The 27,055-nt window shown below is 38.1% G+C and overlaps 1 long non-coding RNA gene across 1 annotated transcript; it reads right to left on the minus strand.

Moving 5' to 3' along the window:
• Positions 1 to 2,982: 2,982 nt before the first annotated feature.
• Positions 2,983 to 20,403, minus strand: LOC148132958 (uncharacterized). The gene is made up of 3 exons (XR_015747011.1): positions 20,357 to 20,403; positions 8,729 to 8,812; positions 2,983 to 3,051 (listed from the first exon to the last, which is right to left on the minus strand). It is a non-coding gene; the product is annotated as an uncharacterized LOC148132958 (long non-coding RNA).
• Between the last annotated feature and the right edge of the window lie 6,652 nt (positions 20,404 to 27,055).

A 27,055-nucleotide genomic window follows, 5' to 3' on the forward strand; every position in this document is an offset into this window, starting at 1 on the left:
CAATTTCTGTTGTTAAGTGAGTTTTGCCCCATTTTATGACCTTTCTTGCCACAGTTGTTAACTGAATCACTGCAATTGATAAGTTAGTAGCCTGGCTGTTAAGTGAATCTGGCTTTCCCACTGACTTTGCTTGTCAGAAGGTCGCAAAAGGGGATGACATGACTTTAGGACACTGCAACCGTCATAAATAGGAGTCAGTTGCCAAGGATCTGAATTTTAATCACGTGATCATGGGGAAATGCTGCAATGGTGGTACCACCATTGAAAAATGTGAAAATGGTCAGACTCATAAGTCACTTTTTTCAATGCTGTTGTACCTTTGAACAGTCACTAAATGAACTGTTGTAAATCAAGGACTACCAGTATGAACAATATTTAGTAGAAGGGGAACCAGGGGTGGGATTCTACCAGTTCGCACTTATTTGCTAGAACCGGTTGTTAACATTCTAAGCAGGTCGGAGAACCGGTTGTTAGAAGAAATTGCTGGCCTAATCCTGTATTGAAGGCAGGAAGGAAACATTCTGGTGTTGCTTACAGAAACTGCCTCTCCGTTAACCCTTATTACATTCTTGGCAGGACTAGACTTCCTGTCTCAGGAACTTCTCTGGAGTGTTTTTCCCCTCCTTTGCTGGTACTTTGCTTGTGTGCAGTGACCATTCAAAGTTACAATGGCACTGAAAAAAGTGACTTATGCCCATTTTTCACACCTATGACTGTTTCTGCATCCCCACAGTCATGAGAGGCCAGGCGAGGAGACACATGCCTCGATGTGAGTGATATTGAGTTGGCCACACCCAGCCAATAACATGACCACCAAGCCATGTCCACCCAGTCACATGACCACCAAGCCCACCAACTAAGCCATGCCCACAGAACCAGTTGTTAAAAAATTTGAATCCCACCCCTGAGGGGAACAGAAAAAAACTTGGCACTTTAATGATTCTCTTCCATGAGGTAGTTTTCCCTGCCACTTAAACTACACACAGTATGTATGTATGTATTTGTGTACGTATGGATGTATGGATGTTGGATGTATCTCAGTGGTGGGATTCAAATATTGTTGCCACCAGTTGGGTGGGCGTGGCTTGGTGGGCACACTTTGCGCGCGTGCACTCACTTTACGTGCACGTGCATGCCAAACGTGCACTTTGTGGAGGCGCAGAGGCGTTCTAACTCGCCTCCTGCAAGCTTGCACAATCCTGGTCGCTTCAGCTGCTGCGTGGCACTATTCTGTGCTGCGCAAAGTAGCTGCGCTTCAAATTCAGCGGATAAAGGTGAGTCTGGGAGTCCGGGTGGGTGGGCAGGCCCAACACAGAGCAGTGGAGAGAACCGGTTCAGTCATCGCTGCTACTGGCTCACCAGAACCAGGCCGAACCGGTAGAATACCACCACTGATGTATCTGTTTGTTTGTTTGTTTATATTTCCCAAATTTATTGTTTTTATAAATCACTGAAGGCAACGAATATACTAATATTCCTTCCCCCTCCTATTTTCCCCACATAACAATTCCTTCTCCCACACCATTCTTCAAAAGAAAAAACGAGAACGTCCACTTGCCTCCTGAAAAAGCACCTTTGGAACAACCATAACCTGGATGACAGAGAATCTCTACAGACTTTTAGCTATACCATCACCTTTGAATGGTGTGGGAGTAGGTATTGATTTCCAGAGGGAAAAAATGGCAAACTACAAGAATCAGGAGCACTACTCAGGTGATCCTGAGGACACAGATAAACCTCGAAGTGTTTCAAGGATGCAGATGACCAGCTGTCTACAAGGAATATAAAATCTTCCACTCCCCGCCATCCAGTCAGAGCTGAAGAAGCTTCTTGGATAAGAAGCTTCTACATCTTCAAAAGAAAAAACAAGGAAGTCCTGTTGCCTTCTGAAAAAGCAGCTTTGGGACAACCATGACTTGGATGACTGAGAATTTCTACAGGCACACAATATTATATGCAAACGAGGACTGAAGTGATGCAAATGCTCAATTTTTCCCACCCACTTTTGGGAAAACCAACTTGCATTTTCATTCATCTTTAGAGATGAATGAAACTTGCTTGGATGTGTGGCATACAGGGTTCTTTTTTTTCTATTTTCTTTTTCTTTTTTTCTATTTTGGCTGTACTGAGGCAGGTGTAGCAGTGCCACCACTCAGCAGTTTGACTTTCTTCCAAGCCAATTGCAGTCGGTGTTAGTTGGGGGAAGAAGAGAGGTTGAACTGTAGACCTCTGCACTGCAGGGAACTCAGGTCTTAATTCTCTCTCCACTTGTGATTTAATATCTGCATGAAATGCTGGGGGAAGTTATTTGTTGGCACCCAATTAAATATCATAATGATTCTGTTATACATCTCTGCTTCTGACAGTTCAAATGATGCAATCAAAGTTCACTTCTAGTATTTAGAGCAGAGGTCCCCAAACTTGGCAACTTTAAGACATGTGGACTTCAACTCCCAGAATTCTGGGAGTTGAAGTCCACATGTCTTAAAGTTGCCAAGTTTGGGGACCTCTGGTTTAGAGGCTGTAGGGGCCTGGATAGCAGGGAAAGATTCCAGCTCAACTCTAGTAGGAATAAATGACTGTGACTTTTAGAGTATCCTAGATCTGGAAATTTTCCATCCTTGATTAATTCATTTTTCATTTTCTGCAAATTCTATAACTATGCCTTCTTTCATTCCAAAGCCTTATTTTTTCTTATTAACTTTTGTCCCAGGCTAATATTATATTTCAGGAATGGTTCAACTAAAACCTGCTGAAAAAAAATCTGCTAATAGAAATATTATGAAGCAATTAATGGCATCGACTACACATACTTTTGTTTTCATTTGAATTTATTAAAAAGGAAACAAAGCATAAATCCAGGTTAAATTCATAAAAATTATTATATACTGCTCTAAAACATTGCCAACAAAAATGCAAAACTTAACACTTTAACAGATTAGAGTTTGGTGTCAGTCACAGATCTGTTCAAAATGATTTTACCTTAAAGTATAACAGCTTCCATTAATTAAATATATTCTTCATTCCCCTTCCAGTGTTTATTGTATTTACCTGACAGGAAGACAATATTAAATTTAAGATGATTTCCCTAAGAAAAGCTGATAAAAGATAGAAAACCAGCCTCCATCCTAAGCAATGTCCAGTTTCTTATCATGGCCACCACTTCAAAATCCAGGGACAGTTAAGCAACAAGTACTCCCAAACTACAAATCTGCATTTATTTGAGGGCATACAGTACATCCTAATTTAGAGCAGGCATCACTTCATTCTGAATAAAAGTTATTTACTTACTAACAGATCCTCAAACTTTATTTTCAGTTGTTTTTTCTGATCCACTTCACTGGCAACGTTAGACATGCAAAAGTTCAGCCCAGTATCCAGAAAAAACTAATCCTGAGCGTTATCGTGTTGATTGGCCATTTCAGCCTTCACATTTCAGAAAGATCATTTTTGTGCATGTGAAATTTGTGGACAGAGACAAAATCAGATGAGGCTTTATAAATCTCTGCTCCAAGCAGTCCAAATTCCACAATCCAGTCAGTCAAGCATGAAACATAGTCCTCCCAGCCTCATAATATTTAGTTCCATCCAGATACTTAGCTGATCATTATATGGAGATTTCATGGTCTTCTGAATGGCTTAAAGAAGCATTTTTCTCCTTCCAGAGTTAATATACCTGAGAGAAGTTCATCATCCTTGCAAAAGAGCAAGAGAGAAGAACAGATTCAACTTCTTTGGCAGGAAAAAATAAAAGGCACTGATCATAGCTAAGAAAATGAAGTGGTATAGTTGTATAGCGGATATCTGTGGATCACAAATGATGCAGATATCGGAGAATGGTACTCACTGTCCATTCTAACTCAACAGAGGGTGTATCTATTGATAAGTGTCAAACAGAAGTGGCAAATCCAGAATGGCTGGCTCAGGCCATCTCATTATATGATAAAATGGTAGAAAGTATAGCCTAGGGCACTCCCTGCTTTCTTTCATTTGTTCTTTCATTGAATTATACTTATGCCTTGTAAAGATATAAACCTGGCATGGCCAGTTAACAATTGAAAGACTGACCTGTTCTGATGGGTCTTTGGTGCTCTCTGAGATTGGTTGTTTTCTTGAAGACATTTCATTACCTGATCTGGATAAAATTATCATTGTTAATAATAGTATTAGCACTGATGATACCTAATTTGGCTAATGAAACTTCTGCAAGAAAAGAACCTCAGAAAGCACCAAGAACCCCTCATTTCAACCCTGAGCTAAAAAAAATATTCTCCTTTATCGTTATTGATCTTTTCTTTCCAATTCATAGGCAGATCCAAGAACTGCAACCATACAAAACAGACAATGTCGGTAATACGTTATGTTCTAAGATTTGAAGGAATATATGGATGGATTTAGGCAAATTGGCTCAGAAAGTGGCAGCATTTGGTCCGCCAAGTCTAGGCTAGGAAGCCTAACTCAGGCCTAGTAAGCATTTCATTAAGGGAGTACCAGGCTAAGGCAGGACATAAAATATATTAATTTTAGAGAAATAATAATACAAGTTTTATAGATAGTGAAATATGTAGTATTAGCAAGAGAAAGAACAAGGAAGTGTGAAAAGCCAAACCACAAGGATCATCTATCGGTCACATTTGCCAAGAAACCTAGTCTCGCTTGTAACAAAACCACAAGCTAGGGAGTTTAGCAAGATGGGTTTGTGACATCCAGCCATCCTAGCCTAGCAACAGGGGAGGGGGAAAGCTGTGTTTCAAGTAACCAATGAATGGCTGTGACAAGTTATATTTCTGTGTTTTGCCCCTTCTGAAGAAGTATATAGGCATGTGCTGTTCTATAAGAAATTTGTTCAGAAGTGACTCTCACTAAAATACTCTGAACCTGTTTGCACAAATAAAACCAACTTATTTTTGGATTCCAAGGTCTGAGCCTTGTAATTTACTGCAACAAGGCAATAAAGGTAAAGCTGGGGATTTGAAGAAAAAAAACAAATACTCTTGAAGAAAACAATTACCACTTCCAGACTTTTGCCAAGAAACCTGCTTAGATGTGTCCACAAAGTTACCAGGAATCAAATGCAACTTTTATAGGCAAGCTAAATATACAGCAAATGGAACAATATTTACAAATCTATCATGAAAAACAGGCAGTTTTCAGCTGGGCCATATGGAGCTGCCCTAGGCTACATTGCGATCTGTTTGTGTTTTGTGCCAAACAAAATCTTGGGTTGTATTATAATCAAGGGAAAGCTGGGCTCCTCTGTCAACCATTCATTGCAAAGATTCTTGAACTTCACAGCAGAGGCCGAGGGAAGAAACAAAGGCTGCTAAGGAAACATTGCAGTTGGTGGCCCAAAAAAATGAACCCTCAGTGAGAGGTCAGTTGGCCATCAGAACAAAAGAACATAAAGGCAGGGGAGTTTCAGACATACTGTGATGTCTGTTCGTTGTGACCTGGGGTTAAAGCAGCCCCCAACTCTGTCTCAACAATAGCATAAAGAACAAGGGAAATAGACTCACCTTTTCTCATTTTCTCACGAAGGAAGAAAACTCCACTAAGCTGAGGAAACAGCTCAGGAAGGAGGAGAGAAAATGTAGATACATTGATTTGACCAGAATGTACTACACTAGTATGACTCAACCTCAGCAATTTTAAGAGACATGGACTTCAACTTCAGCATGCTGGCTGGGGAATTCTAAGAGTTGAAGTCCACACTTCTTAAAGTTGCTGAGGTTGAGAAACACTTAACTAGATCAAACTTCAAGGCATAGCACTGAAATTTACTTACTATGGAACAACAAAAATCAACAAACCACTTACCAATTGCCATTTTTACAAACTATGGAAAGACTTAACACTCTAATACTTTTCCCTGCCCTCCTCTCACAGTGCTAAGTATCAAATTTAGAAATAAACACCTACTTCTGCCATTGGCATGATTCAAATAATTCAAGGAGTGTCAGGCATTGCCCACCATTTGATAATGGAAGATGACGGCTATGCATGATTTAGAGAGTGTGGTTAATAAACTTCTTTCAGATAAATTTGTCAACCATAGGGATAAGGCTGGCTGTCACTAAAGGAATAGACTTAATGGAACTGGAAGAATCTTCCAGTGTAAGCAGAAATATATAATATAATAGGATTCCATAAGTCATGTAATGCAGTGTGGGATTAAATTTTTTTACTACCAGTTCTGTGGGCGTGGTTTGGTGGGCATGGCAGGGGAAGGACACTGTAAAATCTCCAGTCAGAGGTGGTATTTGCCAGTTCTCTGAACTACTCTGGTCAGAACCTGCTGAATACCACCTCTGATGCAATGCTAATAGAAAACTCACAGAGGCAATGGACCCTTTAATCCCAAAATACGTACTGAACAGATATGTTTTGCCTTTAAAGATACACACTAGGAATGATGGTAAAATGGGGGGGATTGAAAGAAACATATTTGAAAGGGATTTTACATTTTCCGCTTCTTTACAAAGTGTTGTTCATTTACAAATGTGTCAATTTGGTATAGTGGTAAAGGTGAAGGCCTAGAAACTAGGAGACCATGAGTTCTAGTGATACTTTTGGCATGAAAGCCAGCTGGGAGACTTTGGGTCAGTCACTCTCTCTCAGCCCAACTCACCTCACAGAGTTGTTGTTGTGGGGGAAATAGGAGATGAAGGAGCATTAGGTATGTTCACCATCTTGAGTTATTTATAGAATAATTAAGGTAAGATTTTTTTAAAAAAAAATCTAACAAACAAACTAGCAAATAAATAAAGTATATGCATGCTTTATGTTTCTAGGTTGCCTTGGGAAAAGACGGTTTGTGTTCAGAGAAGTTGGATTTTTAAAAAATGAATGCTAAAAAGCAACTGTTCCCAGCAGCTGCTTAGAACAGCAAGGCCTCCCAGTAAAAGCCTAACAAACTGCATAGTCTCTTAAGAAAATAACCCTTACAAGGAGTGTGTGGCCATTGGTGCACCTGCATAGGAGGCTTGTCCAAGAGAAAGTGTCTGCTTATGTCAATGAGAACAATTCATGGATTCATCCTGGAACCTTTTTTTAAAAAAATTACCACATTTACACAGATGTTAATCCCTGGAGTGCAAACCCCAGAAGAATAACCCTTCTGTAATCCAAAGAGCATGAGAAAATGAGTTCAGATCAGGAAAGCTATTAATTTTCATGTGTATTTAAGCAAGCCGTTATTTTCCCTGATGTGCATATATTGATAGGCTGTGGTTAATATTCCTAGGGCATTACTTGGAACGGTATCATTCCACAGAAAATAATGTATTATTTTCCGTGAATGATGCCATAAGCATTTTTTGAAAGAAACTTGAGCTTACTTCCAGCTGGGGGATTTTATTGCCTTTACTATACTTGCAAATGAATTCATCAAGGCAGAGAGATAATACTGGGGATTTTATTTAGCGTCAAAGTCCTGTCAGCATTTTGACCTAGGAAGCAGTTTTGGTATCAAATGTACCACAAATGGTATATTTTTCTTATAATACAGAATATTCCTCACAGTAAAGAATACAGTCTATATATATTGTATTCTTCATAATACAGGCCTGTCAGCTTATAGCATTGCAAATAGAATGTTCCATAGTGGTGTAGTTCTTTTGAGTAAATGGAATTGCATCTCTTTAAGAAGACTGAAACATTCTAGAAAAAAAATCAATGGAAGAACAAAAGAAACAAACAGCCACCGTGAAACTGGGTTTTGCCTTCTCTGGTTATTTAAAAAAAAAAAAAACAGGAATCTCCCACTGCAAAGAATTTCCTGAGATATTGTGGATTAGCTAACTGTTTGAGACCCAAAAAGAAATTTAATCTGGGAGGTCTAAGCTTTCCTCATTATACTCTCAGGTGCACCTCTATTATGCCTCCTATTGGCACCTCTATGCTCCCAGAAGGTGTTGGAATTCCAGTTTCAAAATAGATTGGTCTCAGAGGCACAAAGACAAAATGGAGTTTTCCAGGATTAGATTTCTCCTTCCAGACTAATGCTGTTATTCCATTCTTCAGCAATACTGACTTTGAGACAGACTAAATGAATTTGTGTGGTGGGATGTTTTATATCCAGGGGTGGGATGCTACCAGTTCTGCCCGGCTCTGTAGAACCGGTAGCTCTGAAGAACAGCAGACATAGAACCAGTTCTATGTCTGCTGCTGTTTTGGCCCACCCGCCCGCCTGGGCTCTTACCTGACCTTTATTTCCTGCTTTTTCAACCTCAGCTTCTTTGCACAGCACAGCTGTGGTTGAAAAAGCAGGAAAAAAGTGCTTTTTCAAATGCTGCACACCCGTGCCCAGCACTGCTCAGCTGTCCAGGCAGCATAGCTGACGACATTTCACACGTGCAAAACATAAATCACCGAACCGGTAGTTACACCAGTCGGATCCCATCCCTGTTTGTATCCCTACACATACATACACACATGTCATGTGTGAGTACATGTCGATGTGTATATGTGGGTTAGGGTTACAAACAGAAACATAGATCTACATAAATTTATAAAAATGGTATAAAAATGAATCTGAAATATACATACAGTACATCTTAAAAAGTCATTTGTATCAAGTACCGTTCTTTTGAATTTGGATTCAGTAAAGAATTTTTTTGGACAAAAGTTAACTGTAAACTGTTATGAGTTATAGCATATACAGAATTAATATTTCCAGACAAAAGGCCCACACAAATTCTTCCAAGACAATAGCTTTGCATCTTCTTACCTTGCAGCTCAACTCTGAATGACAAAACAGGCCTATAATTCCTGGTGTTAGTTCTATTCAGGACTAGAGTTTGGTTTGCTTTGGCTGAAACAGCAAAAAAAAATGTTTGATTTTTTTTAAAATTTGCAATAAAAAGGCTTTCCTCGTAATCCATTTGTGTCTTGTATCTTAGGTCGTTTATCTACAATGGTGGTATATATGAGGTATAACATTTAAAATCAGATAAAGCTTCCTTCAACCAGAATCAATCTGTCTGATACCAGCAACTGGGGAATGTGTCGCTCTGTCTGTGCCAAGGTGAGTAATGAAACTATTGCTGAAAAGGCTGCTGAGGAGACTGAGGCCTCTTGCAAGCCGGATGAATATATTTATTTTGGGTAATGGGCCCCATCCATCCCATACATCATAGGTTGGCAACCCGTAAACTCTTAAGTCACCCCTATACACATAGTATGATGCTCCAAACAATATATCATTGCTTATCATTGGCTAACAGTACAATGAGGTAAACAAACTCCTTCCAGGGACTTCCGGTTTGTCGGCTTCGCTGGCGGCAGGGATTCGCGATACTGCGCGATCCCTGCGGCGCTCCCGTTTGGTGCCTCCGATCCGGACGGGTTTGGAGGCTAAGGCTGCCCTGCAGGGGTGGCTGAAGATAGGGGATCCGGAGAGGGGTTTGGGGTGTTGCAGACCCCCTCCCGGCCGGCAAAACCCCCTTTTCTCAAGACGGTGTAGCAGCGGTCCGTAATGGCCGCCACAAAGAAAGCGGCAGCTGGGTAAGAATGTGCAGGAGGAAGAGGAGAAAGTTTTTGAAGTGAAAGTTTTTCTTGGCCGACCCAGGACTTTAAGACACATTTAACATCCTGAAAACTATGGGTTTTGAATGATACTTTCAGAAGAGAATTATAAGCGGCAATTTTGAGGTGCTGAAAAGGAAAGTTTACTCTCCTTCCCTATGGAATCAACAAATGGATATTGAGAAACCTGTCTTTTTATAGAAGGTAAAAACTTGCTTTTTGTGATAAGTGGGAAGGGAGAGGACAAATATATATATATATATATTAAGATCTTGTTGGAGGAGATGCCTTAAGGATTTGAAGACTGAAATTTATTGCAATAAGGCTTTAAAATACAGATTGGGTTTTTCTTTTTCTTAATTGATATTACCCCAGGAAGAGAAAGTGAGAACTTTGTTTTGGCTTGGACTGATTGATGACTTTGGGACTTTGGGACTGTTCTAACTTTTGAAGCATCTTGGTTGTTTTAAGAAGCAAGAGGGAAAAAAGAAAAGAAAAGATTTATAATGGCTTTATCTGTTGATGAACTGAGAAAAGAATATGGAAAAATAAAAAAAAGAAGGCAAGGACGCTGTGAAAGAAGCTTTTCTCTTTTTAGAAATGGCGCTTGCTATCTATCAACAAACACAACAACAGATGGAGGCAGCAGCAGAAGAAGAAGAAGACGCTATCTTTAATGAATCTCAAAATTTAATTAAGAAAGAAAGGAGAAAGAGAGGAAGGAAAATGAAGGACTTAAGACTTAAAAAAACACCCAAGAAAGAGAAAAATAAGATGCAAAATCAATATAATGTTAGAAAACAAAAGAAAAAAGGAATACAACAGAGAAGGGAAGCTAACAAGGCAGAGGCTAGGAGGGGGTAAGAAGGTCTGGTGGGAGAAGAAAGGAAGGAAAAGGCAGAAAAAAAGCCACAAAGCTTTGAAACAAGATGGGAAAAGAGGAAATTTTTTAGGGACAAAGGGTAATGTATAATTTCTTTAAAAAAGACTCTGCAAGGTACATAAGATGGTACTGTAGCATTTGTATTAGAAATAGAAAATTAGAAGGTTATAAGAATTAATAAGAGATTAAAGCATTGAAATGTTTAGTAATGATTGATTTTAAAACCTAATAAAATATTAAAGGAATGTTTAGAATATTGAGTTTAATTAAAGAGTCTAATTGACTATGGTGTTGATGCTATTATAAACTTATTATTGTAGCATTTGTTTTGGAAAAGATAATTGGAATGTTATAAGATTCAGTATTTAGATTTATTATTTAACTATGTATTTAATCATTTTGGATTTATTATTTTTCTTTTTAAAAGTTAGTAGATAGAATGTACCAAGCAGAATCAGATTGGGTATTAGGTGTTATTTTAAATGTTAATTTAGGGGATGATAGAAAGGCATCATACTCTGATTAGTGATTTCAGGAGAAATTCTTTTTCTTTTTACTATAGGGAATGAGACAAATGGATAATAAAGAATGGACAAAAGATACAAATATAATGACTTAAATTAAAATGAATTAAATAAGATAGAATCAAGAAGAGTGAAATGTGTGGAGAAGCTAATATAGAAGATATAGAATGGTAAATAAAATAGGTAATGGCATGTAAGATGAGCATGAACTTAATTGAAGTCCATATAGAGAGAGGTATCTGGGGCCAAGTTACTTTCCTAAAAGATGTCTTATATTTTTGTGTTTTGTGTGTTTATGTATGTGGGAGAATTAATAAAACCTTGTAGGAATGTAGGATGAGAATAATGGTAACCAAGTCAGAGAGAAATAGATGATAATTATAAATTGGATAAATATAGAGAAAAATAATAATAATAATGAAATTGAATAAGAGTAAAGAGAAATAAGGAGAAATTTGATAAGAGATATTTGTATGTTCATATGGAAATGGTCTAAAATAGAATTACGTTGTATAAAATAATGTTTTATTTGACTTGTAAAATTTATAATGGAAAGAGGTTTATGTATTTAATGGTTAATGATGGTTTGTTTGTCTTTAAAATTAATAAAATTTGTTTAAAACAAAAAAAAACTCCTTCCAGAATAAGCACTATTATACAGAGTTCAAGAAAAACAGAACAAATAGAGGAGGGCAAAATAAACCAAAAGGAGGAGGTAGCAGACCAACATTTTGCCCAGAGATGGTATTCAGCCACTTCTGACAGGTTCTGGAGAACTGGTAGTGGAAATTTTGAGTAGTTCGGAGAACCGGCAAATACCACCTCTGACTGGCCCCACCCCCATCTATTTGCTGCTTCCCAAGTCCCAGTTGATCGGAGTCCCAGCTGATTGGCTGGGTCTTCTTTTGTTGCCTTGCACAGGAGAACAGAGCTGGAAAGCAGGTTAGTGGGGAGGGAATGGGGAGGGAATGGGGATTTTACAGTATATCATTCCCCTGGAGTGGGGTGTAAATGGGGATTTTATAGTATCCTTCCCCTGCCACGCCCACCAAACCACACCCACCAAGCCACACCACACCCACTAAGCCACACCATACCCACCAAGCCACGCCTACAGAACCGATGATAAAAAAAAATTGAATATCACCACTGATTATGCCCTGGATAAAGCTTTGGGGCAACATGCATGCCTGTCAGTTTGTGTAACCCAAAAGGGAAGGCCATGAGTTCTTGATTGTGGAAGTGGCCTGTGTTGTGGTAAGGAGATTTAGACTGCATTAAGGAGGTGATGACGTATCCAGACTTCTGGTTTGCCAGGCTTCAGCGGCTGCAGGGATCCGCGATTCCGTGCGGTTCCTGCTACACTCGCTGCCCTGGTGCCTCCGATCCAGACAGATTTGGAGGATATAGCTGCCCCGTAGAGGCAGCTGAAGATAGGGGGGATCCGGATAGGGGTTTGGGGGTGTCGCAGACCCCCTCTCCAGCCGGCAAAACCCCCTTTTCCCAAGGCGGTGGAGCGGCGGTCAGCAATGGCCGCCACAAAGAAGCCTGCAGCTGGACAAGATCGTGCAGGAGGAAGAAAGTGAAAGGGATTTTTTGGCTGAACTGGGATAACGAGGAACCCTTAAAAACCTGGAAACTTGATTTTTTGATTGCTACATTGTTTCCCAGAAAAGATTGCAAGCGGCGGAAGAAAGTTTTGAAAGGGAAAGTTATTTTTCTCACTCTCCTTCCCTACGGAAATAGCTGATGGAAATCTGAAAAACCTGCTTGGGCATAGAAGGTAAATAAACCTAAAAATTAAAGTCAAGGGGATAAAAGATTTTGGAACATTGGAATTTAAAATTAAATTTTACTGCTATAAGTGGGAAGGAAGAGGTAAAAAACTTATTCTAAGATTCCATTGAAGAAGACTGCTTGGAGTTTATAAGACTTAGAAATATGTGGCAATAAGGCTTCCAAGAAATCATTTTGAAATTGTAACTGAACTTTACCCCAGGAAGAGAAATTAAACAAAAAAGAAGAAGAAGAAAGTGTTAATGAGACAGTATGTTCTGATTTGGACTGCTTTGGGACTTTGGGACCTTTGGGTAACTATTTTTTGAAAGACTAAAAACATTTGGGTTGCTTTAAAAAAAAAATAGAAAATGGCACTATCTGTGGAAGAACTACAAATGGAATATCAAAAGTTACAAGAAGAGGAGCAAGAAGGCAAGGGCTCTTCTGGATCTATTTTTCACTTTTTGGAAATGGCGATTTTTACTTACCAAGAAATACAACAACAAAAGGATTGGGATGAAGAAGAAGAAGCCATCTTTAATGGACAAAAAGTCATAGTTGAGGAAAAGAAAAAAGGGGAAGTGAAAATGGAGAATTCAGAACTTAAAAAAGCAACCAAGAAAGGGAAAAATAAGATGAAAAATTGATACAATGTCAGAAAGCAACAGAAAAGAGAAACACAACAGAGAGAGAAGATTAAGAGAGTGGAATTTGAGAGATGGGGGGCCAAAAAGATTAGAATTGATAAGAAAGGAAGGGGAAAAGGAAAGAGAAGTCATAAAGGTTTAAAACAAGATGCTAAAAAACAGATTTTTTTTAGAGATAAAGGGTAAAAGTTATTTTAAAAAATATAAGATTTTGCAAAAGTACATGATTGTATTGTAGATATTAGTATTTGACATTGAGTTAGAAAATTGAACTATTATATGAGTTAATAATGCATTAAAGGGAATGTATAAAATGTTTAAGAGTTAACAATAGAGTTTAATATTTTATGGAATATTGTTTTTATTATATTATAAACTCAATTCCTTTTCTATTTTTGTTTTATTATTCTAAAATGTATTACTTAGAATGTACTAAGCAAAATCAGTGTGGAAAGTATGTATTATTTCAAGTGTTAAACTTAGGGGAAAGATAGAAAGTTGTCATGCTTCAACCAGTGATTACAGGAGAAATATTTTATTAGAAAGAAAAGATAAATAGATGATTGAAAGAGAACGGACAAAGGATACAAGTATAATTATTTAAATTGAGATGAAATAAACATAATAGAATTAAGAGAGTGAATAGATATATAGAGAGAAAATATATAGAAAATACAGAATGCTAAATAAGATATGAAATAGTATATTAAGTGAGCATGAATTTGATTTATGTCTGTATAAAAAGAGGTAACCCGGAGTAAGCTGCTTTCCAAAAAGAAGTTTTATGTATTTATGTTTTGTGTTTTGTTTGTCTATGCCTGAATTAATCAAATTTTAGAAGAATGTAAGAAGAACATTGGAAGAGAATAATGAAATTGTAAATAAGACAGATGGATATAAAGAATATATATAATCTAAGGCAAAAGAAATATAATTGAATAGTAGAAGGAAAGGGAGAAATAAAGAGAAGTTGGGATAAGATATGAAGTTGAATAGATAAGATAAATATATATATTAAATTGTGTTTGTATGGCAATGTGATAATTTGGAATTATTCTGTCTTTAAATAAGATGTTTTATTGGTTTTTTCAGAAAAGATGCTTTATGTTATTACATTCTACATTTAGTTTGTTTATGTATTGTTTTTTAAAAATTAATAAAATTTGTTTAAAAAAAAAAAAAAAAAAAAGGAGGTGATGATGTATCTAGTAGATGCTTCCTCCCTAGAGCAGTAGCAGCCAGGGCTTCCGTTCTGACATGGAATTCTCCATGGTGTCCCAAGCATGCAAAAGTCTTTTTTGGAGCAACAGGCTTGAGGCATTGCTAGAGAAAAGAGAGCCCTTAGCATGGAAATTACATTTTGCACTATGAGAGGCACATTCTTCCTTTTGGGCAACCAAAGCCGGAGTCTCTTATGCACCAAACAGCATTCAGAGAAAGGTGTTTTTCAAAGTAAGTGACATGGTAACCTACACAAGTCCCCATTTCAAAGGCATTTTGAAAGCTATGCATCAAATATCCCCAAAACATGTACAATATATACACACATAAAGCTGAAAAAGAAGAAGTAGAATTTATCAAAGACACATCTCTGTACACTGGTTTTAATTGGTTGGTTGAAATTTAGCTTCTGTGCTTGCTGATGTGGAGCTTAGACTCAATGTTGACTTGATTGCTTTGTTGAGATTTTGAATATTATTCCCGGTTGATACAAAGGTCAGGATGCATTTAAGAACTGGATAAAACTACCTGTATCAGATTTTTTTTGTTCGATGGTAAGTTTGTCTCTTGGGTGCTTGTATTTTGCTGATGAGCTTGTGGTGTGTTTAGGTAAGTACTCTAAATATTATCAAAGCTGGCAAAAGAGTAGTAAGTATGATTTATATTGTTTCATTCTTTAATTAGTATTATTCATGTAGTTAATTGTCCCTACTTCTACTACCTCCTCTTTTCTTTCAGGCAGCCTATGGAATGTTTAAAGAAATATTTCTTGATATTATAGTAATGGAAGGGGCTGCCATGGATCTTTTATATATATTCTGTGTGTGTGTATACATTCAAAGAAAAAAAATAAAGTAAATATGAAAAAGCAAAAAAAAAAAAAAAGGAAAGGAGGAAAAGACAAAGAAAAAAGGAGGTAGAAAAAATTGTGTGTATATGTGTGTAGAGAGTGTGGACTTCCAATCTTTCTTTCGCCAGTTCTACATACAATTCTAATCAAATCTCTCTCTTTTGCTTCTATAACTTATTCTTTCTAATAATCAGAACCATAAGTCACAAAATCATTTTCTTTTTTACAGAAAAAAATCCATAAGGGGCTTCCAGTCATTGATGAATGTCGATGATGACATTTCTGTAATGAGAGAAGTCAGTTTGGCCATCTCAGCAAGTTTTGTCAGTTTCACCAGCCATTCTTCCAGGGTCCGTAAAGTTAATGAAAAATGAAACCTTGAACAATTGGTGGGGGTAGGGATTGAGATTTTTCATTGATCCTTCACATCTCTAAGAATTTAAGTTTAGATCATTCAAAATTAAGGTTTGTATAATTATATTATATAAATATTAATTATAAGAAAAGTATACCAATTCTAAAAGGCAGCGTAAAAATATGGACTCTTCGATACATTATATGATGGAACTTCTTTTGAAAATCTTCTCTGCATTCTATAGCAGAACAAGAGATTTCATAAGTAGCCATTAACTGCAAGTATCTCTGTCCTCATGACAATTTTAAAAAGCAAATACTGACAAGTTTATTCTAGCAACTAGAAATATTGGGGAAGGGGGGAAGGGAGAGGATGGAATGCAGAGAATGATATTCAAAATATGCCTTTTTAAAGCCAGCCCTCTGAGTCGCCAGCTCAATAAGACTGTACAGTATTTCTCCCTGCTGTTAGTGTTTGATACATTTGTAGGCAATTGGACATGCATTCTTGAATGCAGATAAATTTATTTTAGTCGGCCAACTTCAGCACTCTTCCGTTAGATAAGTTAAGGAGAATGATTTACACCCTTCTCTTGTGGGAGCTCCATATTTCAGTCTTTCCCAGAAAAATGAATCTGAACTCTGTTTTATTCATTGGGCAGCCCTGCACAGCCTCCAGAACTCGGCTTCCTGTAAAATATAGTAGATCGTTCCATGCCCAGAATCATGTATTATTTTTATATATCAACAGTCCTCTCACACCCTATCCATAATCCTAGCCAAAAGGCCAAAAAGTGACATCAACAATCCTCAGATCTGGCAAAATGAGAATAAACCTTGATTCCAGTCATACAGATTGAGAAAATATAAGAGTAAGATTTCCAAACGAATTACATATTTTCTTTTGCAATTATGTGTAAACATCCCCATCTGTTGAACCATTCTGTCTTACTTCTGCTTTTTACATTTTAAGCTCTGTCCCTTCATCACTGATATATTTTTTTTAATCAGGAAAGAAATGGGCTCTTTCTATTTAAAGCTGTCTCATGTTTTGGTTGTAAATAAACTTCACAAGCCCCCAAACAGCAGGATTTTATGGGACACACACATTTCCCCACCTCTCAGTCAATGCTGCTTGTGCTTTGTTGCCTGCAGTTGCTCATTTTCTGACATTAACATGACCAATTGGATAATTATTGCCTGGCTCTACCTGAAAGTGTGAAATGGGTCCAATTTGCAAAACCAGAACCTGGGACAGACGTAATAGAACAGATTTTCTAAAGTTACAATTTGGAATTGTTTTGAATATTGAAGGGGATTTACAATCTTCAACTACAAAAATCCACTTTGTATTTTTCCATTTTTTTTCTTCATTTTATCAATACAATTGACAGGGAGAGAGCCCTATTCTTTGTTTTGTTTAACAACTGTGTGTGTCTCAAAGCCTACTGATCTTTCTGCATATTATCCAGAGATCTGCCAGTAAATCCTGACCTGCCTTCAAATTAGCTTTTCTGTCAGCTTGGGAATTCCTAGATGTGGCTCTAGAGAATGAAGTATAAAATATAAGCAAAGCTTATACAGCTTTTAAGCTCTAATTAAAAAGACACGTTTCCGATCATAAAATTTTGATGACAAGGGGGATTAAATAAAATAGAAGTGATGAAACACTGAAATGTTTCCAGTGAGGTAGTCCACATAGATGATTATTAACTGTTACCCAAACAGTTTCTTGGCAGTAAATAAAGGCAACCTGATAGGAAACTTAAATGATTGGAAAATGACCATTCTCCTTTAGGAAACAGCTTGCTTGAAGCAAGAGAAATCCTGCTGTGAAGCTGTTGGACGCATATGCAAATAATTCAATGCATGTGTTCATATTCTTCTTTTAATCCACTTTTAATTTATACATTCATAGAACATAGAGTAATAGGTTACCTTTAATTTATTCATAGGAAGCACTTATTCCCATTATTCAGCATAATATTATAGTCTATTCTTGAACATGACAAAGATGACGGTGACTATGTCACTAGAAAAACACTATTGGTTACTGCTTTTAGACCAAAATGGATCGCTTTATACAGTGGAAAGAATGCATGGAGAAAGAAAAACATCCACAGTATAACAAAGTATTATTGTGCTCGTGCAAAATAAATTAGAGATGAGCCTTATACAGGAAATACTAGAATGACAGGAAAGTCAGTTACATAAATCTGTCTAAAGCTGATGGCCTCCTCCTCCATTGTAGAGACAAAGCAAGAACTCAAACTGCATAGGTCCAGAGTCAGGAGAAAAAGAACTAAAGAAATAGGGAAGCGATAATAAAATCTCTGATAACTTCAGTCTAAGCAATAGAAAGATTGTTACCTTGAGGTATGCAAAATTAATCTTTTAGATAGAGAAAGAGACTTAGTGCAGAAATTCCTTTGCTAACTACCTGTTGGCCCTAACTGTTCATAGGTGCAAAAACCTGTGCATGCAAAATTGAATTCCAGTGCAAAACACTTAACTGTGTGTAGGCTGCCCTGAAAGGGGAGAAAATATTTATGTCAAGCATTTCCTGTCTCCCCCCACACCCCCCAGCTGTCCTATATTTGCCTGGGCTATGTATGTTGGCTTCACTATTATTTATTTAATTTTCTGCAAACATTTTTGATCGTGTGAGGTGGAAAAAAATCAGTTCATGTATTTTCAAGGCCAGCAATAGTATGTGGCATTTTGTCATTATTCCATTATTTTTTAAATTTCTCAGTGATCTGAAAAAGTCCCCCCAGTTTGAGCTGTGGCTCCTATAATCCCTATCCTGCACAACTAGCCATTTCTGTATAGACAGTACAGTATTATAGATCAGTGGCGGGATTCAATTTTTTTTACTACCGCTACGTGGGCGTGGCTTGGTGGGCACGGCAGGGGAAGGTTACTGCAAAATCTCCACTCAGAGGTAGTATTTGCCGGTTCTCTGAACTACTCAAAATTTCTGCTACTGGTTCTCCAGAACTGGTCAGAATCTGCTGAATACCCGCCTCTGCTGTAGATCCTAGAATTTGTCATCCAAACCACCAGATTGGAGAAGACAAATGTTACAGCAGTCTAAAGACAGTGAGGGAAAGAGAAAGAGTAGTAGTTGCTCCCACTTAGACTATTTCTAGTCCCAATACTACCAATTGCCAAATAAGATCATTAAATGAAAAGGGATACAGAAAAGGGACCCACTGGACTTTGAACACCAATTCTGTAATCCTCAGACTGAAAATCTCTATTATGGCATTTTTTAAATAGTTCTTTTTTTTAATAGTACCTTTGGTCCTGATTACCCCCAACTCCAATTGTCTTTTTTTAAAATAAAAATAAAAATCCAGGTTTACATTGATGCTTATTCTAAATAAAAATGTTAATTTCCAACTCCCATTATAATAAATAAAATGATTAGGGAGGAAGGCAGCTGGCAAGCAGAACTTATCTACACTGTGTGGACTAATAAATGAAGGCCAAGACTAAGCTTCATCCATAGCTTTGCAACCAAATCTTATAGCTTCCATTCCAAATGACAGCAATCATATCCCTGTTGGCTCATACTTCAGTAGTTTCTGCTTGTGGATGACTTGGGATCAGATCTAAGCAGAATGCTTTCTCTGCCTGCTTTCCCACCCTCCATCAATGCTCTGTTTCAGACAGATTGTCTGCTAATACAGAGAATGTAACCGAGCCAATCAGAATGAACTGCTTAGTGTCTCATTGCCTGAAGAGGCATAAACACATTTGTAAGTAAGCCAGCAAAAAATCATCCATGCAACCATTCTCAAGAACCATTACAAACATTGGGCAACACAATGGTTGCAACAATCATCAATAGATGTATGTTCAAGTACAGAAGGTAAAGAGATCAAACAGCATTCAACACTATAAACCTTGAGCATGAAGATTAAAAACATAACAAACTTTAGCCAAAGATTTGGTTAGATGCCTAGTATTAGAAAGAGATTTTAAGCAACTGAGATAAAATAGTTAAAATAATTTCTCTCCATGCAGCTTTTACCTTACTGGAGTTAGTTATTTTGTGGGTTGGCCATGTCATACCTTCAGTCATTAATTGATTGCCTCTAGAGTAGTTACAGACGTTCATTGAAGGGTACTGGGCTTCAAAGTGGAGAAAAAAACTGGCTTGCACATTCAGCCAGCTCAATATTGCTCTCACTCTTCAGATGTTCAATTGGGAGGTCTAAACAAAAGATGTTGGCTTGAACATCATCTAGGACTCTTATAGAGCTGGGTCCCAGATCCCATTAAGAGAATTTCTAGTGAATGCTTTCTGGTTAATTGGAGAGAGGTCGGGAAGAAAAGGAAGCAGGGAATGTCCCAAAGGTGCTTTACTAAATATTCTGGTGAATGCTAAACATGAGGATTCCACATATTTTCCAAATATATATATATAGTTTCCTCTGTTACATTCATTTTATAAGCAACTTTTTTATTACTATTTTTGCACACTATTTTTTCTACCTATTCCTCTCCTAAGCAGAGTTTCTCAAAGAAAGTGTGATTTTTATGCCTTCCCTGGAAGGTTACTTACAGGAAATTTTGTACCCAAGTGCATTTTTGAATGAAACTCCTCCAATGTTCGAAACTCCTCCAATGCTTTTTTTGGTGCCATTTTTTGGCTGCTTGGAAACTTGGTGATGTCTCAACTGCCCATCTATTCTCCAAAAGCAAAAGATGCACCACAGAGATTTATGAAGGCCATCCAAGTAATGTTCCGGCTGGAAGACTGTGTCCATGCCATGCTTCGCCTCTTTGGAAATGTGGCATAGCTAAAGATAGAAGGAGTTTCCATTAAACTACTAAAATATCAGGGTCAGGTCTAATCACATACATATTTGTTATGTCTCACCTGTGCAAATGAGGTGAAAAATCCAAATTTCCAAATGAATATAAATAAGCAAACAAGTCCAGTATTGACAGGGTTAAATTACTTGAGCCGAGAAAGTTCTTGGCAGTCTCACACAAGCTGTCTGCCAAGTCCGACAATAAAGCAAGAACATAAATCACAAGCTATCGCCACACACAGAATCTTCTGAAGCTTCTCTCACAAATTAACACGTTGTCCCGAACAAGTTCTCCCACTTTTATTCCCTGTGAGGCATGTCAGTCCCTCATCTCAGTCTCTGATTCGTCCTTTCTTTCTACATTGCAACTTACACTTTTGCCTGTGCCATTGCCTCGCATCAAGCCAGCATTCCTCAGCTTGATCCTCAGTCAGAGGCTCTGATACGCTCTCCTGATTATCTGCCGACACCTGAGGCACAATCAGGGAGGAAGGTCCTGCCGAGGAGGAAAGTCCTCTAACAAAGCAGGCTCAAACCTCAGAGCCAAATCCTCCCCTTCCTCACCATCCAAGTCTTCGTCCTCTAGCAAAGCAGGCTCAAACTTCAGAGCCAAATCCTCCTCTTCCTCATTGTCCAAGTCCTTGACCTCTGACAAAGCAAGCTCAAACCTCTGAGCCACAACACATATTTGTCCACATAGGATAAGTCATTGATCAATTTAAATAAGGGGAGTTGAAGAACCATAGATGTGGTTCTCCAAAGCCCCTGAAGGCAAGACAAGAAGCAATGGATGGAAACTAATCAAGGAGAGAAGCAAACCTAGAACTAGGGAGAAATTTCCCAACAATGAGGACAATTAACCAGTGGAACAGCTTGCCTTCAGAAATCGTGCGCACTCCATCACCAGAGGTTTTTAAGAAGAGTCTAGAGTAGAGTCACTTATCTGAAATAGTATAGGTATGTGATGGCAAACCTATGGCACGGGTGCCATAAGTGGCACACAGAGCCATTTGTGCTGGCACGTGAGCCGCAGGCAAACTTAACTCACTGTGCATGCATGCGCCTCACAGTTAAAAATGTTTGGGTTCGTTTGAGGCCTTTTTTGGCTTCCCAGAGGCTTGGAAAAAGCCTCTGCAATACTTCTCAGGATGAATTATAGGCCCGTAATTACCTATAATTTGGCCTGAGAAGCCTTGCAGAGGCTTTTTCCAAGCCTCTGGGAGGCCAAAAAAGGCCTCAAACCAGCCAAAAAATCAGCTGTGAGGCACAGTGCAGGTAAGGGGGTGGGGGTGGGGGTTGGGATTGTGTGCACATGTGCAGGGAGCATGGGTAAGGGGGCATTCTGGGTGCTGGCACGCGAGTACGGGCATGCTGGCACACTTGCAATTTTTGGCACAGGAGCCCAAAAAGGTTAGCCAATTAGTATAGGTTCTCCTGCTTTATCAGAGGTCTGGATTAGAAGACTTCCAAGGTCACTTCCAACTTCTATTCTATTCTATTCTATTCTCTGGAGTGGTATAGAGGGTTTCCTGAACAGGGGGTTGAACAAGAAGACCTCCAAGATCCCTTCCTTTTCCTATCCTATTCTAGCCTATCCTTTTTTAAAAAAAATATTTTATTGAATTTTCACCTTTAAAAACAAATTCTATATACATTTTTTGCAGTTGTTTGTGACATTAGTTGTTCCATTCTCCTGTACATACATACATACATACATACATACATACATACATACATACATACATACATACATACTATTTACAATTACACTTTAACACTTTTACTTTTTCATTCTCTTCTCTTTCTGTTGTCTAAGCAGACATAACTGTTCTGTCTCACTTTTCTTCTTTCCCAAAAGATGAAAGAATACAAACTCACACAAACACAGGCAGGCAAGCTGGCTCGGACTTCACAGAGTTAATTCTTTGGAACTGATAATATCCTTGGCATTCCAACACGCTCTGCCTGCCAAGTCCGAACTGATAACAAATAAAAATCTACTCACAGAAAATTACAAGGCAGTCCACAAAAATCATTCATGAAGAAAATCTGAAGTAAGATTAAACTTTGTCCCGTACAAAGTTCCAGCCGAAAACACACCCACTTTTATCCCCTGTGGTGGGGTGGCTCAATGACTCAGCTCACTCTCTGACCCTCCCACGCCTCCTACGTTGCTGCTCACGTTTCTCCCTACGACGCTGCTTAGGATCAAGCCAACACTCTTCCTCTTTACTCCCTGTCAGGGGCTGCTCCGATATGCCTTCCTCCTGATTAACCTCAGGCTGTTCCTCTCGGTTGTCTGATGAAACCTGAGGCATTATCAGGGAGGAAGGCATTGCCAGAGAGGAAGGTCCTGGGGAGGAAGGCATTCCCAGTTCCTCCTCCTCATCTTCCAGGTCTTCTTCCTCTGACAGTATAGGCTCGGGAATCGGGGCCACAACACATAACCATTTTTCCCAGACTGTATAGTATTCTTTTTCTTCTCTCTCCTGCAATTATATTGTGAATTCGTTCATTTCTGCGCAATCCATTACTTTCTTTATAATCATGTCATCTGTGGGGGTACTATCTAATTTCCAATTTTGAGCATATAGTTTCCTAGCCGCTGTTAATATATGTATCATTGAGCATTCAATATCTTTTGTATATTCACCTTTACTTATCTGTAGTAGGAATGTTTCAGGTTTGGATACTATCTTTAAGCTTATTATTTCCTGTAACCAGATTTTATCTTATTCCAAAATCCCTTCGCTTTTAGGCAGGTCCACCACATGTGAAAGAAGGTACCTGCAGAGGTGGTATTCAGCAGGTTCTGACCAGTTCTGGAGAACCAGTAGCAGAAATTTTGAGTAGTTCAGAGTACCGGCAAATACCACCTCTGACTGGAGATTTTACAGTATCCTTCCCCTGCCATGTCCACCAAGCCACACCCACAGAACCGGTAGTAAACAAATTTGAATCCCACCACTGGATACCTGGGTTTTTTTACATTTCCAACATTCCAGTTTTAAATTGGGGTAGATTTTCGCCAATCTTGCCAGTGCTAGATGCCAACAATAAAACATTTTGTACAAATTTTCTTTATATGAAGTTGCCATTGTAATTTTTCATCAATAATCTTTCCCAATCTTCTAGTTGTATACTGTATCCAAAAATTTTTATCCAGGCTATCATTGTTGGTTTTACCACCTCCTCCTCTGTTGAATTTTAAAAGACAATTATTCATTTTGGTTATACATTTTTCCTCTGGTCCTAATAATATTTTATCTAGTTGTTGTGGGGTTCTATCTATGCCAAATTCTTCTACATCCTTTTTATATTTTGTTTGCAGATGTAGATAAAGCCACTAGCGATCCCTTCCTCTTTCAATTTTTGGATTGTCTTCAAGATCCCTTGATCATCTAATAATTGGTTATATCTAATCATTTTATTTATATCCAGAATATTTGGGTAGATCATAGTTTCCATAGTGGAAATCCAACCTGGTATTTTAATGTAATTTTTTTTCCTAATTCTATTCCAAATCTCTAATAGTGCTTCTCTTATTCGATGATTTAGGAAGTGTGAACTTGTCTTATTACTCTTGTCCCACATAACAGCATGCCAACCAATTTGTAGATCATGTTCTTCAAGAGTTAATAGCCTCTTATTGCCTAGGATGATCCATTCTTTGATCCAAGTTAGTGCTGCTGCATGTTGGTATAATTCCCAGTCCGGGAGTCCAAAGCCACCTCTTTACCTATTCTCTTGCAATAATTTCAACCTTATGCGGGGGGGTTCCCTTCCCATATAAATTTAGTCATCACCCTATTCAATTCCCTCCAAAAATGTTTATTTAATTTTATAGGAACCGTCTGAAATACTGTAGATATAACCACCTTGGTAATAGGTTCGTTTTTATTGCTACAATCTTTCCTACTAATCTTTCCTGTAACTTATCCCATATTTCTAAATATTTTTTCATTTGACTCATTAATTTATCATAATTATCCTCTTTTAATGATGAGCATCTTGATGTCAACCAAATACCTAAATATTTAATCTTATTCGTAGCTTGCAGTTCTATTTCCTTTTCTAGTTCTCTCTTTTGATGGTCTGTCAGATTTTTGACTAGCAGTTTAGTTTTATTTTTGTTGATCTTGAGTCCTGCTACTGTGCCAAATTCTTCTATTTCTTTTGATAGGATTTCCCCAATCTCATTTGGATTTTCTATGAAGAATACCATATCATACACAAATGCTTGTATTTTGTATTCTTCCTTCTTTATTTTAGTTCCGGTGCTTTCCTCATTCTTCTTAATTTGTGTTAACAAGATTTCTATTGCGAGAATAAAGACCAAAGGTGACATTGGACATCTCACCCCTTTCGCTGTATTGAATCTTTCGGTAAAATCACCATTAATCATTACACTTGCTTTCTAGCTCTATCCTAACCTATCCTATTCTATTCTATCCTATCCTATCCTATCTTATTCTCCTTGTCTGAAGTGGTGTAGGGTTTCCTGAGAGGGGGTTGAACTAGAAGACCTCGAAGGTCCCTTCCAACTCTATTATTCTGGTTCTTGATCCAGGCTTCTTTTATAGAAGGAAAGATGGACTTGCAAAGCAGGAAGGAAATTAGGGAGTTAGAATCCTCCCCAAAGCCTTATATCCCTTGACATCATCAGCACTTCCAACTCCTGGCTCTAAGTGGAGCAGCCATTGCTTCTTTAAAGAATCTATTGCACTGAAAGTCAAATCCTTTGCCTATTTTATAATCACTATCAGAACCTCCCAGAATCACATTTCTTTGTTGTCTGTGGTTTGGATGTCGCCAGAAAAGCCTTCAGCAGCTCTCCGTGTGTCATCTTACGGGCATTTAGCATCTCTATAAAAAGTAGGAATTAGATTTTGCCTGTACTTTTGTAGCTGTTTGCTATTACAGCCACATGGGAAATAAATAAATAACACATTGTACAAACTTCTTAATCAAAATGTTTTTGGAATGAATGAGAATTTAATGGCTTGTGTGTTCTGAGTTCAGGCTTTTTAAAAATGCTAATCTTTATTTTCTTCAGAATAAAAGTCACTTGATTCTGTATGTATGTAGCAAAAGCAATAGCAGTTAGGCTTATATACAGCTCTACAGTGCCTTACAGCAGGGGTCCCCAACCACCGGTCCGCGGACCGGTACCGGTCCGTGGAACAAGTCCTACCGGGCCGCTGGTTTGCTGGGCGCCGCCATCTTTTTTTGATGAAAAAGTGCTTCCGGTGAGCTTTTCCGGGTAGAAAGCTCACCGGAAGCACTTTTTCATCAAAAAGATGGTGGCGCCCAGCTAATGCCGGTACCGGGCCGCGCCATAAAAAAGGTTGGGGATACCGGGCCGCAGCATAAGAAAGGTTGGGGATCACTGCCTTACAGCACTGTCTAGGTGGTTTATAAACATTATCTCATTGAGATGAGACAGCAGCACTGTTCTTAAATGCTTTTTAAGATTCTTTTCTCCTCAGATTAATTTAGAACAGACTGCTGTGTATGTAACTATGGAAAGGTGCAATTTCTTGTTACTGGAAAGGTGTCAATCTCACACTAAAAATTTACTTTCTTGTATCCTAGCAAATGATGATAATTATGATGATAATAGCAATACCAATAGACCGATAATAGACTGATATATCCAGTGGTGGGATTCAACCAGTTTGCTGAGCACATGCTTTATGGCTTTCCAGTAGGCTAAATGGGCATTATTTAGAGCCATGGTGGCTCAGTGGTTAAAATGCAGTATTGCAAGTTAATTCTGCCAACTGCCAGCAGTTCAATTCTCACCAGCTCAAGGTTGACTCAGCCTTCCATCCTTCCGAGGTTGGTAAAATGAGGACCCAGATTGTTGGGGGCAATATGCTGACTCTGTAAAACTGCTTAGAGAGGGCGGTAAAGCACTATGAAGTCTATTGTTATTGCTATTATCATCGTAATTATCTTCAATTGTTAGGATACAAGAAAGTATTTTTTTTTAATATGAGATTGACACTTTTCCAGTAACAAGACATTGCACCTTTCCATATATGTAGTTACATACCCAGCAGTGTATTCTAAATTAAACTTAGAAGGAGAAAAGAATCTTAAAAAGCATTTAAGAACAGTGCTGTCTCATCTCAACGTGATAATGTTAGCTTAATGTAGCTATTAAGTGTTAATGAGAGGCAAAGTTGATATGAATGGACTTCCAGTAAGAGGAAAAACCACAGATGTTTAGATAGGTGAGAATGGAGTTGTTGCTGGGGGGGACACCCTTTGTTTCACAGGGAATTTTCACTCTCTTTCTCCAAATGGGATAAATGATTATATGAGCTAAGACTGAAAATGAGTGCATTTCCATCATCTGGGGAATTGTAGAATTTAATATTCCCCAAACAGATAAAAGGGATAAGAGAAAAAATATGTTTTCCTCATGTTTCCGAAAAGGT

The sequence above is a fragment of the Notechis scutatus genome, chromosome 1 (assembly GCF_049901735.1).
Source record: "Notechis scutatus isolate UNSWTSFEM ecotype Mainland chromosome 1, rNotScu1.2, whole genome shotgun sequence".
Classification (NCBI taxonomy): Eukaryota; Metazoa; Chordata; class Lepidosauria; order Squamata; family Elapidae; genus Notechis; species Notechis scutatus.